Source organism: Castor canadensis, chromosome 12, assembly GCF_047511655.1.
Source record: "Castor canadensis chromosome 12, mCasCan1.hap1v2, whole genome shotgun sequence".
Taxonomy (NCBI): domain Eukaryota; kingdom Metazoa; phylum Chordata; class Mammalia; order Rodentia; family Castoridae; genus Castor; species Castor canadensis.
The window spans coordinates 83,623,143-83,649,212 of record NC_133397.1 but is presented as its reverse complement, the minus strand read 5'-3'; the positions used below and the strand labels follow the sequence as shown (position 1 = coordinate 83,649,212).

The following is a 26,070-nucleotide window of genomic DNA, read 5'->3' as shown; positions in this document are numbered from 1 at the left end:
TTCCACTGTACATACAATCCATGTATGGGTGTAGTTGTGCAGTTTAATCTTGACTGTCAACTTGACTGGATTGGGAGATGAGTAAAGCACACCTCTAGGTATGTCTGAGAGGACAATTCCAGAGATAATTACCATGTGGGACAGTAATTGAGGGGGAAAGACTCTTTTGGAATGTGAGCAGCACCATCTTAGGCTGTGGGCCTGGACGGAGTAAACATGGAAAAACAAGGCAGCCAGGCATTCTCCAGCTCTCTACTCCTGGTGCCATGAGGTGAGCAACTTTGTTTCTCTCCGGTCCTCTGCCATGCTGTGTGCCTCACCATGGCCCAGAAACAAGGCAGCCAACGGACCATGGACTGAAACCATGAGCCAAAGTAAATCTTGCTTCTTGAGATTGTTTCTCTTAAGTATTTTACACAGCAACAAAAATCGACTAACACAGTTAAGTTTGATTGGTTCGTAATTGTGTCAAGCAGAGGCTCACATATGCCAGAGGTGATTCCAAGTTCTCACAGAAATCCTGAGGTTGGCTTTGGAATGGCACTGAGCATAGACTTGGGAGTTTAGGCCATCTTAGCTAGATTTCAAAAAGAGGAAATTAATGTGAGTCAATGCCCTGTATAGCTATCCTTATCTTAACCAGCAAAACCCCTTGTTCCTTCCTATTATTGCTTATACTCTCTCTACAACAAAATTAGAAATAAGGGCAAAATAGATTCTGCTGGGTATTGAGGGGGTGGGGGGGAGAGGGAGGGGGCGGAGTGGGTGGTAAGGGAGGGGGTGGGGGCAGGGGGGAGAAATGACCCAAGCCTTGTATGCACATATGAATAATAAATTTAAAAAAAAAAGAGATGTAGGTGATATAAGGGACTCCTAGAGCTTCTGTCACTCCATTTGTAATGTGCCCCAAGAAGAAGGTGGCCTTGGGGAAATGGGACACAAAGGTACAATGACAAGAGTCAGCTGGTTTAGTGTAGAGAGATCTGAGTAGAGCTGGTGACAAAGAGAATAAAGTGCTGGTTGAGGGCTTTCTTGGTTTATGGGGAGAAAAGAGGGACATGTCCAAAACCTTCATCTGTGCTGTCAAGCAGCAGCAGATAAATGGTTCTAAGGTCTCTGTAGGAATAATTCAGCATTTAATTTCTGAAAAGTAGGGAGTTACAACCGGTTATCCCCTTGACACAGAGTGCTGATGTGGAGGGTGCACAGGACTTTGTACCAGCATGGGCCAGTTTCTAGCCACTCTGAACAGGCACAGCTCAGGTAGTCCAACAAGGAGGAAGATGTCACACATCAGGAACTACGTTAGCGCTTGCCATTTAATCCCTCCTGCTTGTTAGAGAGCCTCAGTACCCAGAAGTAGAGGAACTCATCCCCATGTTCAGAATGACCCCGTCAACAGAAAAGCAGCATCATTGGGGAGAGACTTGGTTCAAGAGGGAGAACACCTATGTAGCATGAGTGAAGTCCTGAGACCAAACCTCAGTACAGAAAAAAGGGAAAAAGTAGCATCTTCACAGAAAGATGATCAAATTGCTGTAGCTCGCTTCAGTCAAATTCTTTAGTTCAGACTATATACTATTGCAGGAGAATTAAAGGTGTGCTAACCTGTGCTCAGGTAAAATAGCAGGAAAGGCAAAAGACATTCTGGAGTCATCTGTACTTGAGGATCTTACTGGGTTTGTGCCAAAAGGATTGTTACCTGGATTAACTGTTTCTTGAGGTGTTTATCTTCAGTACTCAATTGTTTTCTTAAATTGCTGTTGAAAACAGAGGATTCCTTAACCCACTTCTCCTCTGAAATGTCATCTACAAAGACAAAGGAGAAACATGTTGCTATACTTTGGATCTTGAATGTCCCCCAAAGCCCAGGTGTTAAAAGTCTTGATCCCTAAGGTGGTGCTATAGGAAGGTATGGGAACCTTTAAGAGCTGTGGCCTCACTCAGAATGATGTTCTCCAATTCCATCCATTTACCAGCGAATGATAACATTTCGTTCTTCTTCATGGCTGCATAAAATTCCATTGTGTATAGATACCACATTTTCTCTGGCTCAAAAGACCAAAAATCGTATGTTCTCCCTCATATGTGGACATTAGATCAAGGGCAAACACAACAAGGGGATTGGACAATGAGCACATGATAAAAGCTAGAGCACACAAGGGAGGGGTGAGGATAGGTAAGACACCTAAAAAACTAGGTAGCATTTGTTGCCCTTAATACAGAGAAACTAAAGCAGATACCTTAAAGCAACTGAGGCCAATAGGAAAAGGGGACCAGGAACTAGAGAAAAGGTTAGATTAAAAAGAACTAACCTAGAAGGTAACACCCACGCACAGGAAATCAATGTGAGTCAATGCCCTGTATAGCTATCCTTACCTCAACCAGCAAAACCCCTTGTTCCTTCCTATTATTGCTTATACTCTCTCTACAACAAAATTAGAGATAAGGGCAAAATAGTTTCTGCTGGGTATTGAGGGGGGGGAGCGGGAGGGGGTGGAGTGGGTGGTAAGGGAGGGGGTGGGGGCAGGGGGGAGAAATAAACCAAGCCTTGTATGCACATATGAATAATAAAAGAAAAATGAAAAAAAAAAAAAAGAGCTGTGGCCTAATGGGAGATTTGCAGATCATTGGGAGCATACCCTTGAAGAGGACTAAGGACCCCTCTTCTTTTGCTTTCTAGACATGAAGTGAGCACTTTTGTTCCACTCCAAACCCCTGTTATGACATGCTACCTTATCAAAGGCCCAAAACAATAGTGCCAATCAATCCCAAACTAGAACCTCCAGAAACTGTGAGCCAAAATAAGGCTTTTCTTGTTGTTGTGACAGAAAGGTAACATGTGTTTATTTACAAATGACCATTGACCTGTGATTAAGTCTGTTTTTATGATGAAAGAAGAAGTGAAGAATTAAGGAGGATCTCGGAGAAAAGTCTAAATGTATGACAGTACATCCGCATTTCGATTTAATTATTTTAAGTTAACAAATTCCTGGGTCTCTGTCCCATGCATGACTGGTTCTCACAGTGGAGTGCTTCAAGATGACAGGGAAGGCTTGTTACAGCCTGGACTGCTGGGCTCCACTTCAGAATTTCTGACTCAGGAGGTCTAGGTGGATTTAGTAGGCCTGAGAATGTTTAAGGTTCTCTGTTTCCAAGAGCTACTTCTGGGGCTTGTGGCATGGCTCAAGTGATGGAGCACTTACCTAGCAAGCATGAGGCTCTCAGTTCAAGTTTAGGACAGTTAACCAGAAAAAAAGGCAAGAGATATTACAGCTGCCCATCAGGGATGACACTTAGAGGACATAAGTGTGGGACATGCAGCTTATCACTGAACTTCTCTGAACCCCAGTCTCTGTTTATAATTATATGAAATAAAAATAATAGGGCTTGTTCACAGGTGGCATAATGTTCATGAAAAGAATGTTTAAACTATAATGTGTACACAAAATGCTTCACAAGTTGCAAGGACAAAGTAAGGAAGTACTTATGAGTAGGGAGACTACACAATCGTTTACAAGAACAAAGACAGGGTGAATGTGAGAAATATTCGCACCCTAGCTGTGCCATTGGTTATCCTTGACTTGTTTGCACAGAAGACCTGGCAAGGAAACTGAATGAGTTTGGCTTGGTGAACTGGGAGGCCAAGAGAGTTCTCAGACACAGGAATGGCCCTGGGAAATGGATGAGAGATGTTCTGAGGGTTCCAGGGCAAGAGTTCTGGGAAGAACTGTTTGAACTATTTAGCAAATGGAAAGGAGAGTTATCAAAACACAATTGTGGAGGCTGAAAACTAATGAACCTCACAGCCCCAGAAGATGTCACACCAGGCTGGAGCCCCAGGCCCTAGAAGGGAGACTAGGGCCCTAGAAGGGAGACCTCCCAAGGTCCACACCATTTGGGGCAAGTTGGGTCACTCCGCTTTGACCACCTTCACAAAGAGAAGAGGAATCACTGCAATGTGACTTAGACTATCAAGTGTGTGCAATAACAATCTACTGAAGCTCCTGGGAAAAGATAGGAATTTGTTCCTTTTTCAATTTGGCTGAGAAAAGAAAGAAAACTCTCAAGCCAGGCATCGGTGACCTATACCTGTAATTCCAGCTACTTGGCAGGCCAAGATCAGAGGATCATATTTCAAGGCCACCCTGGGCAAAAAGTTCACAAGACTTCATCCCTATAAATACCTGGCATTGTGGTGCATGCCTGTCATGCCACCTATGGGGAAGATAGTGGTTCCTGGCCAGTCCAGGTAAAAGAGTTTGTGAGATCCCATATCAACCAGAAAAATCTGGGCACAGTGGTTCACACCTGTCATCACAACTATGGTGGGAACAGTGAAATAGAAAGATCATGGTCCAGGCAGGCCTGGGAAAAAAACAAAGACCTTATGTCCAAAATAAATAGCCAGAACAAGAGATGTGAGGTGAGGTTCAAGTGGTATAATGCCTGTCCAGCATGTGCAAAGCTCTGAGGACAAACCCTAGGAGCAAAGAGAGAGAGAGAGTCAGAGAAAGAGAGAGTCAGAGAGGGGGATTAGAAGAGAAAAAAGAGAGAAGGAGAAACTCTCTACTTAATATGGCTTATAATTACTTCGCTATAGAAATGCCAACTTGTCAAATCAGAGTCAAGAGCAGAAGACTCTGAATTACATGGAACCCATCCTCCAGGGGACTGTTCTTGCTGAGCTTTTTCAGAGAGCATTACAAAAACTAGCCAGTACATTCAAACATGTAGTTTTAGTTTTCTTCTCTACACCACAGGAGGAAAAAACCAGAACTAAGAACTACACTCTACACTAATCTTTAATGTGGTCTAAGTTTTAATTAACCAAGGTTCTCTGGAGAGTCTGAAAGTTTTTTTTATATTGAGGAGTTGGGAGTTTGATCATTTATTGGATTATTGTCAGCGGGAACAATTAAGAACAATTATCAGATTTTGATACACACATTTGGATATCCAAACCTCTTTTCAGCTTTAGAAAACTATGACCTAGATGAACCTAAGACAAAGCATAAACTGCCTGCCTACAGGAAAAGGTGAGTGGTGTGGGAAAGGTGGGTGGTGTGGAGGTCATGGGAAGGCAACAAAAAACAGTTGACACATAGAGACCAAGTGAAATTCAGAAATACTGAATGTTACATTTATGAAAGAAACAATGGACCTAACACAGAGCACTAAGCAAATGGTACGAAAGCGGGAGAATCTTCCCCTGGCAGGGCTGCAAGCAAAAGGTCAAACAAATGCCTTGGGAAACTCCAGGCTCACAGGCTGGCACTCTGCAAAAATAGAGTTTAAAACAAGAAATCTGCACACCATGCAGGAATCAGATATTGGAGAAGTGACCCCTGCATTTCCTACCTTACTCACAGGTGCCACGGAGGGCCTTACAATCAAATTTCTCAGCCAGGGAGAGAAGATCCTGTGGTTTTATATCTCTAAGCCCCAAAGGCCTCCCCCCTCCACTGACCCAGGAAACTGGTTGTGACATGGACTCAGATTCACAACATTTCTACTTGAATGGGAAATGCAAGGCATAAACCATGCTGTAGAGATGAGGGCAAAAACAACAGCAGAGATACAGCCTGAACGCTGGTACAAAAGGGACAAACCATGTGTAAATATGAGCAGGGGTTTTAGGATAGAGAGCTGTGAAAACAGGGCACACAGGATCAATCAGAACCTTATGCCTTAACGACCCAGTTATGACTATATTGTATGCGTCCAGAGGGCTGAAGAGATTGAAGGAAAGCAGTCACTTCTCAGGAGTTTCTCACCTCAAACCCACACAGGCGGCACACCTCTGATGTGAGGAGGCGTCCAACAGGGTAAGTGGAGTCCTCAGGCTCAGTTGGTGGAAGCAATTTGAGGATATCTCCTGTGCAAGAATTGAACCCAGCAGGAGCAAAAGCAGGACAGGGCTCTGTCCCGTCTCCTCCCCAGGGAAAAAATGTTGACTGGTGGTTTGGTTCCCTTTACTGATGTTTATGGCCTGTTGTTATTGTTTTGGTTTTCTCTGTGTGCTCCCTCATTACTATTTTTTATAGCTTCATCCCATTTCCTCCCTTTTCTATCTATATTCTCTCCTTTTCCTCACCCCATTCCCCTGATTTTCATTACATAATTATTATTGCCTCTAGCTTTAATTTTTTTTTTTTCGTTACTGGGGCTTGAACTCAGGGCCCACACCTTGAACCACTCCACCAGCCCTTTTTTTTGTGTGATGAGTTTTCTTGAAATAGGGGCTTGCAAACTATTTGCCTGGGCTAGCTTTGAACCATGATCCTGATCTCTGCCTTCTGAGTAGCTAGGATTACAGGCATGAGCCACCTGCGTTTAGCTTCGATAATTTTTAAACTCCTAGTTTATCCAGTAAGTATTCTAGTTCCTTTTTTTCCTAAATTAATTGGAGTATGATTATTGTGGAGGAGGCCCCTCTTTTAGGCAAATATAGTGGATGGAGAAATACCAAGGGCCAGATGGAATATGGATAAATACAGACACATTGATATCAGTGACTTCAACACCCCAATCTCATCAATAGATGATCCAAACAAAAAGGAATTTCAGACTTAACTACAACATAGCTCAAATGGACTTAACAGATAGCTACAGAATATTCCATTCAATAGCTGCAGAATACACATTCTTCTCAGCAGCCCATGGAACTTTTTCCAAAATAGATCGCTTTTTAGGCCATAAAACAAGTCTTGGCAAATTCAAAACAACTGAAATAATTTCTTGTGTCTTATCACACCATAGTGGAAGAAAATTAGAAGTCAATAGCAAGAGAAACTAGTGAAACTATATAAACACATGGAGCTTGAACAGAACACTTTTAAATTATGAGTAGGGCACTGAAGGATTCAGAAGAAAAAAAATTTTAATTCCTAAAATAAAATGAAAATGAAAACATAATATCTAAGAACATGTAGGATACAAAAAAGGCAGTTCCAATGGGGAAGATTATAGCTGAGTGCCTATATTACACACCAGGAAGATCTGAAGTAAATAACCAAATGATGTACCTTAAGGTCATACCAGAACAAGACAAGCCAAACCCCAAATCAGTAGGTGGAAGAAGTAATAAATATGAGGGTGCAATGAAATGGAGACTAAAAGAGTAACACAACAGATCAATGAAACAAAGAGTTGGTTCTTTGAACCAACAAGATTGATAATCCCTCAACCAAACTAACCAAAAGAAAGAAAAGAAATTAATAAAATCAGAGCAGAAGCCTGGACGTGGATATGAGACCTGTACAATTATTCAGAGACCTCTGGATGTTTCAAATATATTAGATTGAGCCACATGAAGACGCAGGTGCTTATTTTTTTACCTATAAACACAATAGATTCAAGTGATTCAACCCAACATTGTAATCCCCACCCAAAGGAAATTTTCTACTTGACATATTTTTCTATCCGGTTTTTGTGTGTGTGTGTGGTACTCAGGACTTGCCCTTACTAGGTAGCCATGCAACCACGTGAGCCAAACCACCAGCCCAACATTTTTCTAATTTCAAGGGCCCTAGAAACCAAATATCACGGATTATATCAAGACAAATATGATAACCAATTTATAATGGGATTCTTTCTTTACAAAAACATACGAAATTAACTTCAAACCTAGTTTAACTTGACCACTACCTATCTGAGTCTTGAGGTCTGGGAAGATAGAAGATAAACCCATCTGTACTTAGAAGGTGGTCAAGCGATTAGCAACTGCATAATGTTATGCAGGAGGTGAGGGACATTTTTAGGGACTGAGATGCACTGGCACTGCATGAACACTCCTGGGTGAGCAACACCTAACACTTGCGGGAACCAGCATCACTCACGGAGCAACAAATGATGCTGAGAAAACTGGATATCCACATGCAAACGAACAAATGTGGAACTTGATCTAACCCTATATACAACATTTAACACAAAATGAATCAAAACACAGGAGATGTAGTTCAGTGACAGAGTGTTTGCCCAGCATTTGTGAGGCCCTGAATTCAATCTACAGGAAGAAAAATGTATCAAGACCTGTATGTGGGCTGCCCCCGTCGCCTTCCATTCGCTGGGACCGTTTTCAGCTCTCGGCCGCGGGCGCGGCGCGTCCAACAGGAAGCGCCCCGAACCCAACAGCCGGCGGATCCCGCTGTCCCCCGCGGGCGGCCTGCAGACGCGCTCCGTGCGGTGCGCCCGGCCGGGGCTGATGGCAGCAGCGCGAGCCGCGGATGTCCCGCCAAGGTTCGTGGAAAACGGCTTCTGTGCATGCGCCACCGCGGCCGTTGAGACCCCAAACCGACGCCTCGGAGTCGGGAGCCTGGAGGGATGGGGCCGCGCCCCGGCACCCCGGTTCCCCGACCCCCCGGTTCCCCGACCCCCCGGCGCGGACCCCGAGGACGCACGACGCGGCCGCACGTGTGGCTGCGGGCGGGCAACGTCACGCCGCGGGGCTGCGCGGGCGGGCGCGGCGTCGGGGGCGGGGCCCGGAGGTCACTTGCGCGGCGGCTGCGCGTCCTCCGCCCGCACCCCAGGCTTTGCTCCTCAACTTGAACTTGGCGGCTTACTCCCAGGTAGGAGATCCGAGGACCGCTGCTTCCCCAAGGTGGCACCTTGGCTGTCGCAAGGAGCAGGGCTCCGCGATGTGAGTTAGGAAAGGACTACAGCTAGGCACTGACGTGATGCCCGCATTTCAGGCTCAGGTGTGGTTGGTGGAGACTTGTGTGCAATGGAGAAGAAGAACTTAAATCCAAATCCGTGAGTGAATTGGATCGATGTTGCAGTGAGACAGAAGGAAGGGCCCCTGGACACCTCCATTATCACCTCCCAAGAATTATAAATTCAATTATAACATTCAATAGCACCGAACTGTTCACATGAAATAGTTAAGTTGGTAAATTTTGGTACATCTGCTTTATTATAATAAAAAATTAAGAAGAGGTCAGGCATGGTGTCACAAGCCTATAATCCCTGCATTTTGGAGGCTTAGTTTGGATGATCCTGATTTCAAGGATAGCCTGAGCTATATAGTAAGAACCTGTCGGAAAAAAAAGTGACGGAGTAACAACTCATATGCGTCAATACTTAAATGTCACAAATCACAGGTTGGTCTACATACATACTCAGCAACCAGCATCTACTCCTGACCAGTGAATGAGTCACCAAACATCACTCTGACCAAGTGGGATTTGTTCCATGAATATAAGGTTGGTTCAACACTAATTAATATCATACACATTAAAAACAAATTTAAGGAAAAATCAGTATCCATAGATACTGAATGGATATTTGACAAAATTTAAGGCCCATTCCTAATTTCAAAATAGGAAATTTCAAGCAAATAGAAATTGAAAGATAAATTCTCAAAATGTATTTATGTACATATGTATGTGAATGGATGAGAAGATAGGTAGTTAAATAGGTAGGTAAGTAGATAGATAGACAGACAGACAGATAGATAGATAGGAAGATAGATAGTTAAGCTCTTATTAATATTAGTCCCATAAAAACTATCTTAGTCAGGAAACACTGGAGTCATTTCCTCTGAAAGAGGCACAGAAAAGGATGCAACTATACATCCACTACTACTCAAGATTGTCATAGAGTTATTAGCAATGCAATTAAACATGATGCATGAATCAGCGAAAGGCAATATAATTGTAAAGAAGTAAAAGCATGTTTTGTTTTGTTTTTCTTCTTTTTTTTCACAAGTATTCTGCTGGAATCTCTAGCTTTGGCATAGGCTAAAGGAGAACTCAGCTGTGGTGTCCTGAGCAAATATTTTACAAGGGCTGAGGCAGGGGTGTCAGTGATGGGAGGTATGTGGAAAGGCAATGCTCTGCCAGGAAGTAAATGGGGCACTTGCGTGCAGTAAACTCAAATGCAGTCATGAAAGAGAAGTTATTACACTTTGTGTATAAAGTTCCTTGGAAGAAACAGTGAGCCCCACTTCCAAGTCAGATTTTTGTCTCAGAACGACATCCAGAGTGGCAAAGTCTGCCTGACTCTTCCCATGATGGACTGCCCCATAACACAAGGGTGGTTACCTGACTCCATAGTTGGTGGACTGTTATAGGAAGGATTTTAGACAGCTCTTTCCTTCACATCTCAATTTGGTACCACCCACCACTCACTGGCTTCCAGAATGCTAAAATGATAGCATCCCACACCTGATAAGACACTCAGGCCTATAGAAATATGGGCACTTTGAGCATCAACCACATAAACTTGCCTCCATGCCCAACTCCCCCTGTAATCAGCTGACCTAATGTTTTTGCTTCATACTTCAGTGCCTCATCACTCATGCCTATAATCCTAGCCACTAGGATTACAGAAACCTCCTTTAGGAGGGTGAGATCAGGAGGATCAGGGTTCAAAGCCATCCTGGGCAAATAGTTTACAAGACTCTATTTCAAAAAAAGCCTATCACAAAAAGGGGCTGGTGGAGAGGTCCTGAGTTCAGATTCCAGTACCATAAAAAAAAGAAAAAGGAAAAGAGAAGAATGTTTACCTTTGCTCCAAAGCAGTAGGGACGGGTGACCTGGAGACAACCAAGGACAAATGGATGATTCCAAATACAGTCCAAAAATGTCGCAGAAGGGGGACACTTACCAAATATTTTAACAAAGTCATCATCTAGATTATTTGCACTTGAGGAAAATTCACAATTTGAACCTGTGGAGAAAATAAGCCCTAGCTGTGATTAAGTCTTTCACTGGATCCAGATGTATGGTCGTTACCTGTATTGATGGGGATATGTTCTAAGACCCCAGTGGAAGCCAGAAACTGTGGTCATTCTGAGTCCTGTCTATGATTTTTCTTTGTTTGTTTGTTTCTTTTGTCTTTTGAGGTTTCTCTGTATGGCCCAGGCTGACCTTGAACTCTCAGTACTCCTGTCTCAGCCTCGAGTGCTGGGATTACAGTTCTGAGTCACTACACCCAGCTTGTTTGGTTAAATCACCAGTAAACCCAGGAAGGATCAGATCACAGAAAACATTTGGATTTTTAAGTGTCCTGACAAGAGAAGTCACTTTCTCCCCTTCTCTTGCTATCCTCTGACAGCACACCCCTTCAGAGGATGCAGCCCCTGAGCTGTGTGGCACTAGTGGCCTTCTTTCATCGTTTTCGTACACATCTCCTGAAATCCATGGCAGGTGACAGTTTTGTTTTGTGACTTTGGAATGTGTGATTGATGGAAAACAATGCTGGATTTCCTCTACTACCAGGTTTGTGTCAACAACTTTGACTCTTCTTACAGATTGAGAGAATTTCCTTGAGTGTGCTCAGCCAATCACTTTAGTAAGTAGCAAGACCCCCAAAATGGAGGAATCCTAATGTTGCTTTGGAAAAGCTATGTTCATAAGAGCGCTATCCATAATACCAAAATTTCCATCAATTCATAAACAGATAAACAAAATGTAGTATATCCATACAATGGAATGTTATTCAGTCAATAAATGGAAAGTGGTGACCTGTGACTTCACATCACCCCCCCCATACAAACCTATGTCCAAATCTCCTCTTACAAAACACCAGTCATATTGAATGAGAGTCCAGCCTAATGACCTCATTTTAACTTAATTATCTCTGTCAAGACTCTGTCACTATATACACTGACATTCTGAAATCCTTGGGGTTAGACCTTCAATATCTGAATTTGGGAGAACACAATTCAACCCTTGTCACCCGTTCATGGCCATAGCATAAATCTTTCTCTAACACGCATTCAGGAAAGCAAAAACTAGTACAAAAATTACTAAAACAGCATATGCAACAACACAAAACCCATACCTTCAGTATCACTAAAACAGAAAATGGCCAACTTCAAATGACCAGTAAGGAAATAGAAAAACAAATGCTCACCTGAGCTATGGCTCTTTCACTTCTGGTCTCTGTGAAGAGAAACATGACAGCCCAAGATGAACTAAAATCACCACTTTGCATTTGGAAATGCTGAAAATAGGTCTTGGTAGATCCCAACAAATCTTAGCCATTGTGTAAAGCTCCCCAAAATCCTGTTGAGGGGATTTAAAAGGCATTTCATCCTCCTTTTTGGAGATATTTAGGGAATTTTGTTGGTCCACTGACTGAATTCAGAGATAACAACCTAAGAACAGCACCCACACACAATAAGGAATACACACTTTGCAAAAAATAATTGGCCCAAATCACAAATGGACCGTCCAGCCCTAAAAATAAAAGCCAGCGGTCCCTGAGAAGTGAGTTATATTTCATGAGTTACCAAAATGTAATATTCAGAATGTCTGTCTTGAAACTACAAAACATACAAAGAATCAGGAAAGGATGGCTCATTGATAGGAAAAAATAATTTGTCAGAACCCATTCCTTATGATGCCTTGGCCTTGGAATTATTAGTCCAAGAGGTTTAATCAATGTCTTCAGTATGTTGAATGAGTAAGGAACCCATGGACAAAGAAATGAAGGAAACCAGGAAAGCAATATTTGAACAAAATAACAATATCCATAAAGAGAAATTATAAAGGGAACGTAAGGAAGTTCCAGAACTGAAAAGTACTGAAACTGAAATGGAAACTCTCCACGGAAGTCAAAAAGAAGGTTATCCAATCAGATGAGCAGGAAGGTAAATAATGAAAAGCAACAGAACATGAGAGACTTAAGGAACACCACCAAGTATACCAAGACACACAGTGTGGGAATCTCAGAAGAAGAGAGAGAGGTAGAGGAAATGTTGTAGAAATAATGTCCCCAGCCTCCCCAGATATGATCAAAGTCTTGAATAGGTTGAAGAAAAATAGATGAACTAATTTAGCATGTTGAAAGCCTATAGACACACTAAAGTTGTTAGAGCAAACAAATTCAGCAAAGAAGAAGGATACATATGCATCCCACAAAAATCCTTGTTTCTCTACATTGACAGCAATCTGAGAAAAAAATTAGAACAATTTCTCTTTAATGGTATTAAAAGAACAAAATACTTATGGATAAACTAAAGCAAAGAAGTAAAACACTTATCCCTTGTAACTACAAAGCTTTGCCGAATAAATTAGTCATTGGGGAAGTATAAAATAACCAAATGCACATCCATTAAAAAGAAAAGAATCCAGTACCATGGGTTCTCAACGGTAATCCTAGCTATTTGGGGTGCTGAGATCAGGAGTATCGCAGTTCCGGGTCAGCAAAGTCAGAAATGTTTTATGAGATTTCTCGTCTCAGTGGAAAAATGCTGGGTATGGCATCCCAGTGACATTAGGAATCTTAAATAGGAGCATTGAGGTCCACCTGGGCAAAAAGCAAGACCCTATCTCAAAGACAGATTCAAAAGATAAATGTATATGTAAACAACAGCATAGTCACGTAATCATATGTATTTCAAAATATGGACCCTAATGCATTAGTAACAGTTTTAAAACAGAAAACCTTTTGACATTTGTTTTCCTTTATTTCTACCCAACAACTTTCACCTACTTTTATGGGTCACATGGGGAAAGTCTTATAGAGGAATGACACCAGAAGCAAGAAGGAAAATTAAGGCACTGTCACACTAAATATAATGCGACCTGGTGCAGAGTTTCTAGCCACGTATCTTTGGTGGACAGTGTTAACTGCACAAGATATCAAATCCTAGTAGAGTTTTCAGAAATGATTTAAATAGCCAAGACAGGGCATTTCAGAACATACCATTCCTCTTCCCTTGAACTTGTCACATTTACTGACATAGAGACTTCTTTTAGGTACTCACAGAGTAAAGTATCTAAGTCCTCTGTTTTGGTGTTAACCAGATTTTTTTTGCTCCTGAAGATGAGCTTGTACTAGAGGTGTTTCTCGCAGAGCCAAATGGTACATTGAAATATAAAGGGAGAACATAAGAGCAGCTGGGTACAAGGACAGTTGTGGATGAAAGCAAGTATATATATAGTTGACAATATGTACATATTTCTATAGGACTGTGTATTTTGTCATGTGTAGGATGCTATCATTTTAGCACTTTGGAAAGCAGCAACTGGTGGGCAGTACCAATTTGAGAATTTAAGATATGAAGGAAAGAACTGTCTACAATTCTTTGATAGCTTTCCACAGACTATGGACTAACCATGTGCTTTGGGGTGACCCCTGCTGGGCAGGGTCAGACAGGTTCTGCCTTTCTGGAAGCCGTTCAGAGGACAGGAAACTGATTTGCAAGTGGGGCTCACTGTTCCTGATATCACAAAACGTAGCTAGCACAGTGACTTTCCACTCAACACAATTTATACTCCCATGGGCATGAAGCGGTTAGAGGGAGACATGTGGTCATTAATAATTCACTCCACTCAATGTATGATGAGAACAAATGGGACTTGTCCCTCCATAGAAATCACAAAAGTGAAGAACATGCTCTTCTGCAAACTGTTGCATTCTGTTGAAGAAGAGTGGGGAACTAAGACAGGTACGTGGTCACATATAGCAATGATGGAAAGCTGTATCAGTCACCCGCCAACATAAATGTGACCTTGGCAGCAGGGGACTGTGCCTGTGTTGATAGGATGCACACAGTTGTGCAGTCCAGTTCCTGAGGGTCATTTCCCACCACATCTGCCTGGGCTGTAATATCATCTGCAAATAGACATGCTTTTACTTCTTTACAATTATATTGCCTTTCGCTGATTCATGCATCATGTTTAATTGCATTGCTAATAACTCTATGACAATCTTGAGTAGTAGTGGATGTATAGTTGCATCCTTTTCTGTGCCTCTTTCAGAGGAAATGACTCCAGTGTTTCCTGACTAAGATAGTTTTTATGGGACTAATATTAATAAGAGCTTAACTATCTATCTTCCTATCTATCTATCTGTCTGTCTGTCTATCTATCTACTTACCTACCTATTTAACTACCTATCTTCTCATCCATTCACATACATATGTACATAAATACATTTTGAGAATTTATCTTTCAATTTCTATTTGCTTGAAATTTCCTATTTTGAAATTAGGAATGGGCCTTAAATTTTGTCAAATATCCATTCAGTATCTATGGATACTGATTTTTCCTTAAATTTGTTTTTAATGTGTATGATATTAATTAGTGTTGAACCAACCTTATATTCATGGAACAAATCCCACTTGGTCAGAGTGATGTTTGGTGACTCATTCACTGGTCAGGAGTAGATGCTGGTTGCTGAGTATGTATGTAGACCAACCTGTGATTTGTGACATTTAAGTATTGACGCATATGAGTTGTTACTCCGTCACTTTTTTTTCCGACAGGTTCTTACTATATAGCTCAGGCTATCCTTGAAATCAGGATCATCCAAACTAAGCCTCCAAAATGCAGGGATTATAGGCTTGTGACACCATGCCTGACCTCTTCTTAATTTTTTATTATAATAAAGCAGATGTACCAAAATTTACCAACTTAACTATTTCATGTGAACAGTTCGGTGCTATTGAATGTTATAATTGAATTTATAATTCTTGGGAGGTGATAATGGAGGTGTCCAGGGGCCCTTCCTTCTGTCTCACTGCAACATCGATCCAATTCACTCACGGATTTGGATTTAAGTTCTTCTTCTCCATTGCACACAAGTCTCCACCAACCACACCTGAGCCTGAAATGCGGGCATCACGTCAGTGCCTAGCTGTAGTCCTTTCCTAACTCACATCGCGGAGCCCTGCTCCTTGCGACAGCCAAGGTGCCACCTTGGGGAAGCAGCGGTCCTCGGATCTCCTACCTGGGAGTAAGCCGCCAAGTTCAAGTTGAGGAGCAAAGCCTGGGGTGCGGGCGGAGGACGCGCAGCCGCCGCGCAAGTGACCTCCGGGCCCCGCCCCCGACGCCGCGCCCGCCCGCGCAGCCCCGCGGCGTGACGTTGCCCGCCCGCAGCCACACGTGCGGCCGCGTCGTGCGTCCTCGGGGTCCGCGCCGGGGGGTCGGGGAACCGGGGGGTCGGGGAACCGGGGTGCCGGGGCGCGGCCCCATCCCTCCAGGCTCCCGACTCCGAGGCGTCGGTTTGGGGTCTCAACGGCCGCGGTGGCGCATGCACAGAAGCCGTTTTCCACGAACCTTGGCGGGACATCCGCGGCTCGCGCTGCTGCCATCAGCCCCGGCCGGGCGCACCGCACGGAGCGCGTCTGCAGGCCGCCCGCGGGGGACAGCGGGATCCGCCGGCTGTTGGGTTCGGGGCGCTTCCTGTTGGACGCGCCGCGCCCGCGGCCGAGAGCTGAAAACGGTCCCAGCGAATGGAAGGCGACGGGGGCAGCCCACATACAGGTCTTGATACATTTTTCTTCCTGTAGATTGAATTCAGGGCCTCACAAATGCTGGGCAAACACTCTGTCACTGAACTACATCTCCTGTGTTTTGATTCATTTTGTGTTAAATGTTGTATATAGGGTTAGATCAAGTTCCACATTTGTTCGTTTGCATGTGGATATCCAGTTTTCTCAGCATCATTTGTTGCTCCGTGAGTGATGCTGGTTCCCGCAAGTGTTAGGTGTTGCTCACCCAGGAGTGTTCATGCAGTGCCAGTGCATCTCAGTCCCTAAAAATGTCCCTCACCTCCTGCATAACATTATGCAGTTGCTAATCGCTTGACCACCTTCTAAGTACAGATGGGTTTATCTTCTATCTTCCCAGACCTCAAGACTCAGATAGGTAGTGGTCAAGTTAAACTAGGTTTGAAGTTAATTTCGTATGTTTTTGTAAAGAAAGAATCCCATTATAAATTGGTTATCATATTTGTCTTGATATAATCCGTGATATTTGGTTTCTAGGGCCCTTGAAATTAGAAAAATGTTGGGCTGGTGGTTTGGCTCACGTGGTTGCATGGCTACCTAGTAAGGGCAAGTCCTGAGTACCACACACACACACAAAAACCGGATAGAAAAATATGTCAAGTAGAAAATTTCCTTTGGGTGGGGATTACAATGTTGGGTTGAATCACTTGAATCTATTGTGTTTATAGGTAAAAAAATAAGCACCTGCGTCTTCATGTGGCTCAATCTAATATATTTGAAACATCCAGAGGTCTCTGAATAATTGTACAGGTCTCATATCCACGTCCAGGCTTCTGCTCTGATTTTATTAATTTCTTTTCTTTCTTTTGGTTAGTTTGGTTGAGGGATTATCAATCTTGTTGGTTCAAAGAACCAACTCTTTGTTTCATTGATCTGTTGTGTTACTCTTTTAGTCTCCATTTCATTGCACCCTCATATTTATTACTTCTTCCACCTACTGATTTGGGGTTTGGCTTGTCTTGTTCTGGTATGACCTTAAGGTACATCATTTGGTTATTTACTTCAGATCTTCCTGGTGTGTAATATAGGCACTCAGCTATAATCTTCCCCATTGGAACTGCCTTTTTTGTATCCTACATGTTCTTAGATATTATGTTTTCATTTTCATTTTATTTTAGGAATTAAAATTTTTTTTCTTCTGAATCCTTCAGTGCCCTACTCATAATTTAAAAGTGTTCTGTTCAAGCTCCATGTGTTTATATAGTTTCACTAGTTTCTCTTGCTATTGACTTCTAATTTTCTTCCACTATGGTGTGATAAGACACAAGAAATTATTTCAGTTGTTTTGAATTTGCCAAGACTTGTTTTATGGCCTAAAAAGCGATCTATTTTGGAAAAAGTTCCATGGGCTGCTGAGAAGAATGTGTATTCTGCAGCTATTGAATGGAATATTCTGTAGCTATCTGTTAAGTCCATTTGAGCTATGTTGTAGTTAAGTCTGAAATTCCTTTTTGTTTGGATCATCTATTGATGAGATTGGGGTGTTGAAGTCACTGATATCAATGTGTCTGTATTTATCCATATTCCATCTGGCCCTTGGTATTTCTCCATCCACTATATTTGCCTAAAAGAGGGGCCTCCTCCACAATAATCATACTCCAATTAATTTAGGAAAAAAAGGAACTAGAATACTTACTGGATAAACTAGGAGTTTAAAAATTATCGAAGCTAAACGCAGGTGGCTCATGCCTGTAATCCTAGCTACTCAGAAGGCAGAGATCAGGATCATGGTTCAAAGCTAGCCCAGGCAAATAGTTTGCAAGCCCCTATTTCAAGAAAACTCATCACACAAAAAAAAGGGCTGGTGGAGTGGTTCAAGGTGTGGGCCCTGAGTTCAAGCCCCAGTAACGAAAAAAAAAAATTAAAGCTAGAGGCAATAATAATTATGTAATGAAAATCAGGGGAATGGGGTGAGGAAAAGGAGAGAATATAGATAGAAAAGGGAGGAAATGGGATGAAGCTATAAAAAATAGTAATGAGGGAGCACACAGAGAAAACCAAAACAATAACAACAGGCCATAAACATCAGTAAAGGGAACCAAACCACCAGTCAACATTTTTTCCCTGGGGAGGAGACGGGACAGAGCCCTGTCCTGCTTTTGCTCCTGCTGGGTTCAATTCTTGCACAGGAGATATCCTCAAATTGCTTCCACCAACTGAGCCTGAGGACTCCACTTACCCTGTTGGACGCCTCCTCACATCAGAGGTGTGCCGCCTGTGTGGGTTTGAGGTGAGAAACTCCTGAGAAGTGACTGCTTTCCTTCAATCTCTTCAGCCCTCTGGACGCATACAATATAGTCATAACTGGGTCGTTAAGGCATAAGGTTCTGATTGATCCTGTGTGCCCTGTTTTCACAGCTCTCTATCCTAAAACCCCTGCTCATATTTACACATGGTTTGTCCCTTTTGTACCAGCGTTCAGGCTGTATCTCTGCTGTTGTTTTTGCCCTCATCTCTACAGCATGGTTTATGCCTTGCATTTCCCATTCAAGTAGAAATGTTGTGAATCTGAGTCCATGTCACAACCAGTTTCCTGGGTCAGTGGAGGGGGGAGGCCTTTGGGGCTTAGAGATATAAAACCACAGGATCTTCTCTCCCTGGCTGAGAAATTTGATTGTAAGGCCCTCCGTGGCACCTGTGAGTAAGGTAGGAAATGCAGGGGTCACTTCTCCAATATCTGATTCCTGCATGGTGTGCAGATTTCTTGTTTTAAACTCTATTTTTGCAGAGTGCCAGCCTGTGAGCCTGGAGTTTCCCAAGGCATTTGTTTGACCTTTTGCTTGCAGCCCTGCCAGGGGAAGATTCTCCCGCTTTCGTACCATTTGCTTAGTGCTCTGTGTTAGGTCCATTGTTTCTTTCATAAATGTAACATTCAGTATTTCTGAATTTCACTTGGTCTCTATGTGTCAACTGTTTTTTGTTGCCTTCCCATGACCTCCACACCACCCACCTTTCCCACACCACTCACCTTTTCCTGTAGGCAGGCAGTTTATGCTTTGTCTTAGGTTCATCTAGGTCATAGTTTTCTAAAGCTGAAAAGAGGTTTGGATATCCAAATGTGTGTATCAAAATCTGATAATTGTTCTTAATTGTTCCCGCTGACAATAATCCAATAAATGATCAAACTCCCAACTCCTCAATATAAAAAAAACTTTCAGACTCTCCAGAGAACCTTGGTTAATTAAAACTTAGACCACATTAAAGATTAGTGTAGAGTGTAGTTCTTAGTTCTGGTTTTTTCCTCCTGTGGTGTAGAGAAGAAAACTAAAACTACATGTTTGAATGTACTGGCTAGTTTTTGTAATGCTCTCTGAAAAAGCTCAGCAAGAACAGTCCCCTGGAGGATGGGTTCCATGTAATTCAGAGTCTTCTGCTCTTGACTCTGATTTGACAAGTTGGCATTTCTATAGCGAAGTAATTATAAGCCATATTAAGTAGAGAGTTTCTCCTTCTCTCTTTTTTCTCTTCTAATCCCCCTCTCTGACTCTCTCTTTCTCTGACTCTCTCTCTCTCTTTGCTCCTAGGGTTTGTCCTCAGAGCTTTGCACATGCTGGACAGGCATTATACCACTTGAACCTCACCTCACATCTCTTGTTCTGGCTATTTATTTTGGACATAAGGTCTTTGTTTTTTTCCCAGGCCTGCCTGGACCATGATCTTTCTATTTCACTGTTCCCACCATAGTTGTGATGACAGGTGTGAACCACTGTGCCCAGATTTTTCTGGTTGATATGGGATCTCACAAACTCTTTTACCTGGACTGGCCAGGAACCACTATCTTCCCCATAGGTGGCATGACAGGCATGCACCACAATGCCAGGTATTTATAGGGATGAAGTCTTGTGAACTTTTTGCCCAGGGTGGCCTTGAAATATGATCCTCTGATCTTGGCCTGCCAAGTAGCTGGAATTACAGGTATAGGTCACCGATGCCTGGCTTGAGAGTTTTCTTTCTTTTCTCAGCCAAATTGAAAAAGGAACAAATTCCTATCTTTTCCCAGGAGCTTCAGTAGATTGTTATTGCACACACTTGATAGTCTAAGTCACATTGCAGTGATTCCTCTTCTCTTTGTGAAGGTGGTCAAAGCGGAGTGACCCAACTTGCCCCAAATGGTGTGGACCTTGGGAGGTCTCCCTTCTAGGGCCCTAGTCTCCCTTCTAGGGCCTGGGGCTCCAGCCTGGTGTGACATCTTCTGGGGCTGTGAGGTTCATTAGTTTTCAGCCTCCACAATTGTGTTTTGATAACTCTCCTTTCCATTTGCTAAATAGTTCAAACAGTTCTTCCCAGAACTCTTGCCCTGGAACCCTCAGAACATCTCTCATCCATTTCCCAGGGCCATTCCTGTGTCTGAGAACTCTCTTGGCCTCCCAGTTCACCAAGCCAAACTCATTCAGTTTCCTTGCCAGGTCTTCTGTGCAAACAAGTCAAGGATAACCAATGGCACAGCTAGGGTGCGAATATTTCTCACATTCACCCTGTCTTTGTTCTTGTAAACGATTGTGTAGTCTCCCTACTCATAAGTACTTCCTTACTTTGTCCTTGCAACTTGTGAAGCATTTTGTGTACACATTATAGTTTAAACATTCTTTTCATGAACATTATGCCACCTGTGAACAAGCCCTATTATTTTTATTTCATATAATTATAAACAGAGACTGGGGTTCAGAGAAGTTCAGTGATAAGCTGCATGTCCCACACTTATGTCCTCTAAGTGTCATCCCTGATGGGCAGCTGTAATATCTCTTGCCTTTTTTTCTGGTTAACTGTCCTAAACTTGAACTGAGAGCCTCATGCTTGCTAGGTAAGTGCTCCATCACTTGAGCCATGCCACAAGCCCCAGAAGTAGCTCTTGGAAACAGAGAACCTTAAACATTCTCAGGCCTACTAAATCCACCTAGACCTCCTGAGTCAGAAATTCTGAAGTGGAGCCCAGCAGTCCAGGCTGTAACAAGCCTTCCCTGTCATCTTGAAGCACTCCACTGTGAGAACCAGTCATGCATGGGACAGAGACCCAGGAATTTGTTAACTTAAAATAATTAAATCGAAATGCGGATGTACTGTCATACATTTAGACTTTTCTCCGAGATCCTCCTTAATTCTTCACTTCTTCTTTCATCATAAAAACAGACTTAATCACAGGTCAATGGTCATTTGTAAATAAACACATGTTACCTTTCTGTCACAACAACAAGAAAAGCCTTATTTTGGCTCACAGTTTCTGGAGGTTCTAGTTTGGGATTGATTGGCACTATTGTTTTGGGCCTTTGATAAGGTAGCATGTCATAACAGGGGTTTGGAGTGGAACAAAAGTGCTCACTTCATGTCTAGAAAGCAAAAGAAGAGGGGTCCTTAGTCCTCTTCAAGGGTATGCTCCCAATGATCTGCAAATCTCCCATTAGGCCACAGCTCTTTTTTTTTTTTTTCATTTTTCTTTTATTATTCATATGTGCATACAAGGCTTGGTTTATTTCTCCCCCCTGCCCCCACCCCCTCCCTTACCACCCACTCCACCCCCTCCCGCTCCCCCCCCTCAATACCCAGCAGAAACTATTTTGCCCTTATCTCTAATTTTGTTGTAGAGAGAGTATAAGCAATAATAGGAAGGAACAAGGGGTTTTGCTGGTTGAGGTAAGGATAGCTATACAGGGCATTGACTCACATTGATTTCCTGTGCGTGGGTGTTACCTTCTAGGTTAGTTCTTTTTAATCTAACCTTTTCTCTAGTTCCTGGTCCCCTTTTCCTATTGGCCTCAGTTGCTTTAAGGTATCTGCTTTAGTTTCTCTGTATTAAGGGCAACAAATGCTACCTAGTTTTTTAGGTGTCTTACCTATCCTCACCCCTCCCTTGTGTGCTCTAGCTTTTATCATGTGCTCATTGTCCAATCCCCTTGTTGTGTTTGCCCTTGATCTAATGTCCACATATGAGGGAGAACATACGATTTTTGGTCTTTTGAGCCAGAGAAAATGTGGTATCTATACACAATGGAATTTTATGCAGCCATGAAGAAGAACGAAATGTTATCATTCGCTGGTAAATGGATGGAATTGGAGAACATCATTCTGAGTGAGGCCACAGCTCTTAAAGGTTCCCATACCTTCCTATAGCACCACCTTAGGGATCAAGACTTTTAACACCTGGGCTTTGGGGGACATTCAAGATCCAAAGTATAGCAACATGTTTCTCCTTTGTCTTTGTAGATGACATTTCAGAGGAGAAGTGGGTTAAGGAATCCTCTGTTTTCAACAGCAATTTAAGAAAACAATTGAGTACTGAAGATAAACACCTCAAGAAACAGTTAATCCAGGTAACAATCCTTTTGGCACAAACCCAGTAAGATCCTCAAGTACAGATGACTCCAGAATGTCTTTTGCCTTTCCTGCTATTTTACCTGAGCACAGGTTAGCACACCTTTAATTCTCCTGCAATAGTATATAGTCTGAACTAAAGAATTTGACTGAAGCGAGCTACAGCAATTTGATCATCTTTCTGTGAAGATGCTACTTTTTCCCTTTTTTCTGTACTGAGGTTTGGTCTCAGGACTTCACTCATGCTACATAGGTGTTCTCCCTCTTGAACCAAGTCTCTCCCCAATGATGCTGCTTTTCTGTTGACGGGGTCATTCTGAACATGGGGATGAGTTCCTCTACTTCTGGGTACTGAGGCTCTCTAACAAGCAGGAGGGATTAAATGGCAAGCGCTAACGTAGTTCCTGATGTGTGACATCTTCCTCCTTGTTGGACTACCTGAGCTGTGCCTGTTCAGAGTGGCTAGAAACTGGCCCATGCTGGTACAAAGTCCTGTGCACCCTCCACATCAGCACTCTGTGTCAAGGGGATAACCGGTTGTAACTCCCTACTTTTCAGAAATTAAATGCTGAATTATTCCTACAGAGACCTTAGAACCATTTATCTGCTGCTGCTTGACAGCACAGATGAAGGTTTTGGACATGTCCCTCTTTTCTCCCCATAAACCAAGAAAGCCCTCAACCAGCACTTTATTCTCTTTGTCACCAGCTCTACTCAGATCTCTCTACACTAAACCAGCTGACTCTTGTCATTGTACCTTTGTGTCCCATTTCCCCAAGGCCACCTTCTTCTTGGGGCACATTACAAATGGAGTGACAGAAGCTCTAGGAGTCCCTTATATCACCTACATCTCTTTTTTTTTTAAATTTATTATTCATATGTGCATACAAGGCTTGGGTCATTTCTCCCCCCTGCCCCCACCCCCTCCCTTACCACCCACTCCGCCCCCTCCCTCTCCCCCCCACCCCCTCAATACCCAGCAGAATCTATTTTGCCCTTATTTCTAATTTTGTTGTAGAGAGAGTATAAGCAATAATAGGAAGGAACAAGGGGTTTTGCTGGTTAAGATAAGGATAGCTATACAGGGCATTGACTCACATTAATTTCCTCTTTTTGAAATCTAGCTAAGATGGCCTAAACTCCCAAGTCTATGCTCAGTGCCATTCCAAAGCCAACCTCAGGATTTCTGTGAGAACTTGGAATCACCTCTGGCATATGTGAGCCTCTGCTTGACACAATTACGAACCAATCAAACTTAACTGTGTTAGTCGATTTTTGTTGCTGTGTAAAATACTTAAGAGAAACAATCTCAAGAAGCAAGATTTACTTTGGCTCATGGTTTCAGTCCATGGTCCGTTGGCTGCCTTGTTTCTGGGCCATGGTGAGGCACACAGCATGGCAGAGGACCGGAGAGAAACAAAGTTGCTCACCTCATGGCACCAGGAGTAGAGAGCTGGAGAATGCCTGGCTGCCTTGTTTTTCCATGTTTACTCCGTCCAGGCCCACAGCCTAAGATGGTGCTGCTCACATTCCAAAAGAGTCTTTCCCCCTCAATTACTGTCCCACATGGTAATTATCTCTGGAATTGTCCTCTCAGACATACCTAGAGGTGTGCTTTACTCATCTCCCAATCCAGTCAAGTTGACAGTCAAGATTAAACTGCACAACTACACCCATACATGGATTGTATGTACAGTGGAATTTCCTGAAGCTGATGGTGCACGGAGGAGGGAGCAGCAGAGAAGAGCTTTGATGTTGTACTTTTTTTTTTTCTGTTTGGCATTGCTGGGGATTAAACACAGATCTTACTGCATGTTAGGCATGTGGTGAACCACTGAGCTACACCACAGGCTCCCACCTCCATTGTTCCCAAAAGTCTTTGCATTAGGACTTTTCACTCTATAGGGTCTCCTCTCACCATGGGAACTCTCTTCTGCTCTTCTCAACTCCTACAAACTGTGGTTTGTTGAACCTTCTTTTTGGCTGTGTTTCTGCTTGCCAGCCCACACCTCAGCATCTCACCTATCAGTGGACAGGTTATGAATCTATTACCCTGAAAAGAGCTGGCTCCTTCCCCAATAGGACTTCTGTGATCAGTGACTAACACTAGTGTTTTCATTCCTGCTCTGCACAGAACCACGAGACTGTCCTCGCATGTGGTCCTTGTTGCGGGTCATCCAGCAGGGATGCACATGGGGTCGCTGCTCTGTCTACCCTGCCCTGGGTCTTTTCATTTGGATGTCTGAAGCAAGAGTCCGCTGTGCAGGGTGATGCTGCAGTTCCTGCAGAAGAACATCGTCATCGCTGCCATTATGATGACGGCAATCCTTGTGATCATGGTGCTAGTGCTGCTCCTGTTCTCTGCGTACACGAGGAGGAAACAGCTATTGTGAGTGGCTCTTTGCATTCTCCTTCCTTCCAAGAACTTGTAGATGTTTGAACCAGTGTTGCCCCTGGAGCTTCCTACAGATCCCAAATTTACGAGGAGGGCACAGGGATCTCTTAAGTGTGATTGTGTTTCATCATCACCCAGTGTGCTCCTTTTCATCTGAGCATATGGTTTCAGGCACTGCCTGGTGATTCTGTTGCACAACCAGCTTTGGGGATCCCTGGCCTGGGATAAGATGAGAGCAGGGCTGAAATTCAGTTGGGTGTTAGCATACAGAAGTATGGCCCTACTGATTGGTAAACAGCTACTTCCTAGAATATGCCATGCACTTCCCCGTGATGCTGTATGTGAAGGGCTAGTGCCTGGCCCAGCAGAGGCCATGAGAGGCAAGAGTGCAAGAGTGGTCACGTTGTTTCCTGCTTGAGTAGTCAGGATGGTTTTAGCAGGAGAAGTAAATGTGGTTATTGATAATGTAATGAAAGAAGGTTGTTTATGATGGTGTGAGCAGAGTTAGGGAAACCATCAAAGACACCCTAGAACAAGTAGAATGCCATGCTGTTATTAGTGGTGGAGCAGTAGCAAAGAGCAAGGGGGAGCAGGGAATTAGGTCATTGATAGAGCACTTGCCTAGCATGTTTTTTGTTCTGGAATCAATACCCTTCACTAAATACAGAAAGAAGGTAAAGAGAAGTCAAACTCAAGGAAAGTGTGAGAGAACTTCTGACAGGATGTACCCATCAGGGAAGGAGTATAGGCAAGTTGTAACAACCCAACAGGAAGAGATCAGCAGAATCAACAACCTGGCTGTCCTCCTTTTCAATCTCTTACACGTGGCTTTTTTCAGTGGGGTACTGGGGGATTGAATTCAGGGCCTTGTTCTTTCTAGGTAGGTACTCTACCATCTGAGGTAGAGCCTTTTGATGAACCTGTTTCTGTCATTGTGGCTCCCTTTGGTGAACACTTACATGGGCATAAATATCCTCACGCTTTACACACTGGGAGATGCCTGTCTCCATTTTCCTCCCTAGACCTCCTTGGCACCAATATTCCAATTCTGTTCTTTCCAGTTCCTATCTTCTCACCAACCCACAATGCACTGGTCACAAATTAGAGTAGAACAGTGGTTCTC

At 43.2% G+C, this 26,070-nt stretch overlaps 1 protein-coding gene and 2 long non-coding RNA genes across 16 annotated transcripts in view; 1 reads left to right on the top strand and 2 right to left on the bottom strand.

Annotated features, from left to right (window-relative positions):
• Positions 1–8,360, bottom strand: part of LOC141414872 (uncharacterized) — a 32,216-nt gene extending 23,856 nt beyond the window's left edge. For both annotated transcript variants that reach the window (XR_012439826.1, XR_012439827.1), the window contains exons 1-2: positions 8,035–8,360; positions 1,703–1,809 (exon numbers count right to left, since the gene is read on the bottom strand). This is a non-coding gene — a long non-coding RNA (uncharacterized lncRNA). The remainder of the gene's footprint in view (positions 1–1,702; positions 1,810–8,034) is intronic.
• Positions 8,361–10,534: 2,174 nt separating this feature from the next.
• Positions 10,535–15,782, bottom strand: LOC141414870 (uncharacterized). The gene is made up of 4 exons (XR_012439825.1): positions 15,685–15,782; positions 15,052–15,153; positions 11,860–11,981; positions 10,535–10,671 (listed from the first exon to the last, which is right to left on the bottom strand). It is a non-coding gene; the product is annotated as an uncharacterized lncRNA (long non-coding RNA).
• Positions 15,783–15,894: 112 nt separating this feature from the next.
• LOC109695322 (uncharacterized protein C2orf92-like) overlaps positions 15,895–26,070 on the top strand; it is a 113,862-nt gene continuing 103,686 nt past the window's right edge. For 12 of the 13 annotated variants that reach the window (XR_012439822.1, XR_012439821.1, XR_012439823.1 and 9 more), the window contains exons 1-3: positions 15,895–16,220; positions 22,445–22,551; positions 24,687–24,941. The gene's annotated coding sequence lies outside the window, so the exon portion shown is untranslated. The remainder of the gene's footprint in view (positions 16,221–22,444; positions 22,552–24,686; positions 24,942–26,070) is intronic. The other variant, XM_074050284.1, reaches the window with a different exon arrangement.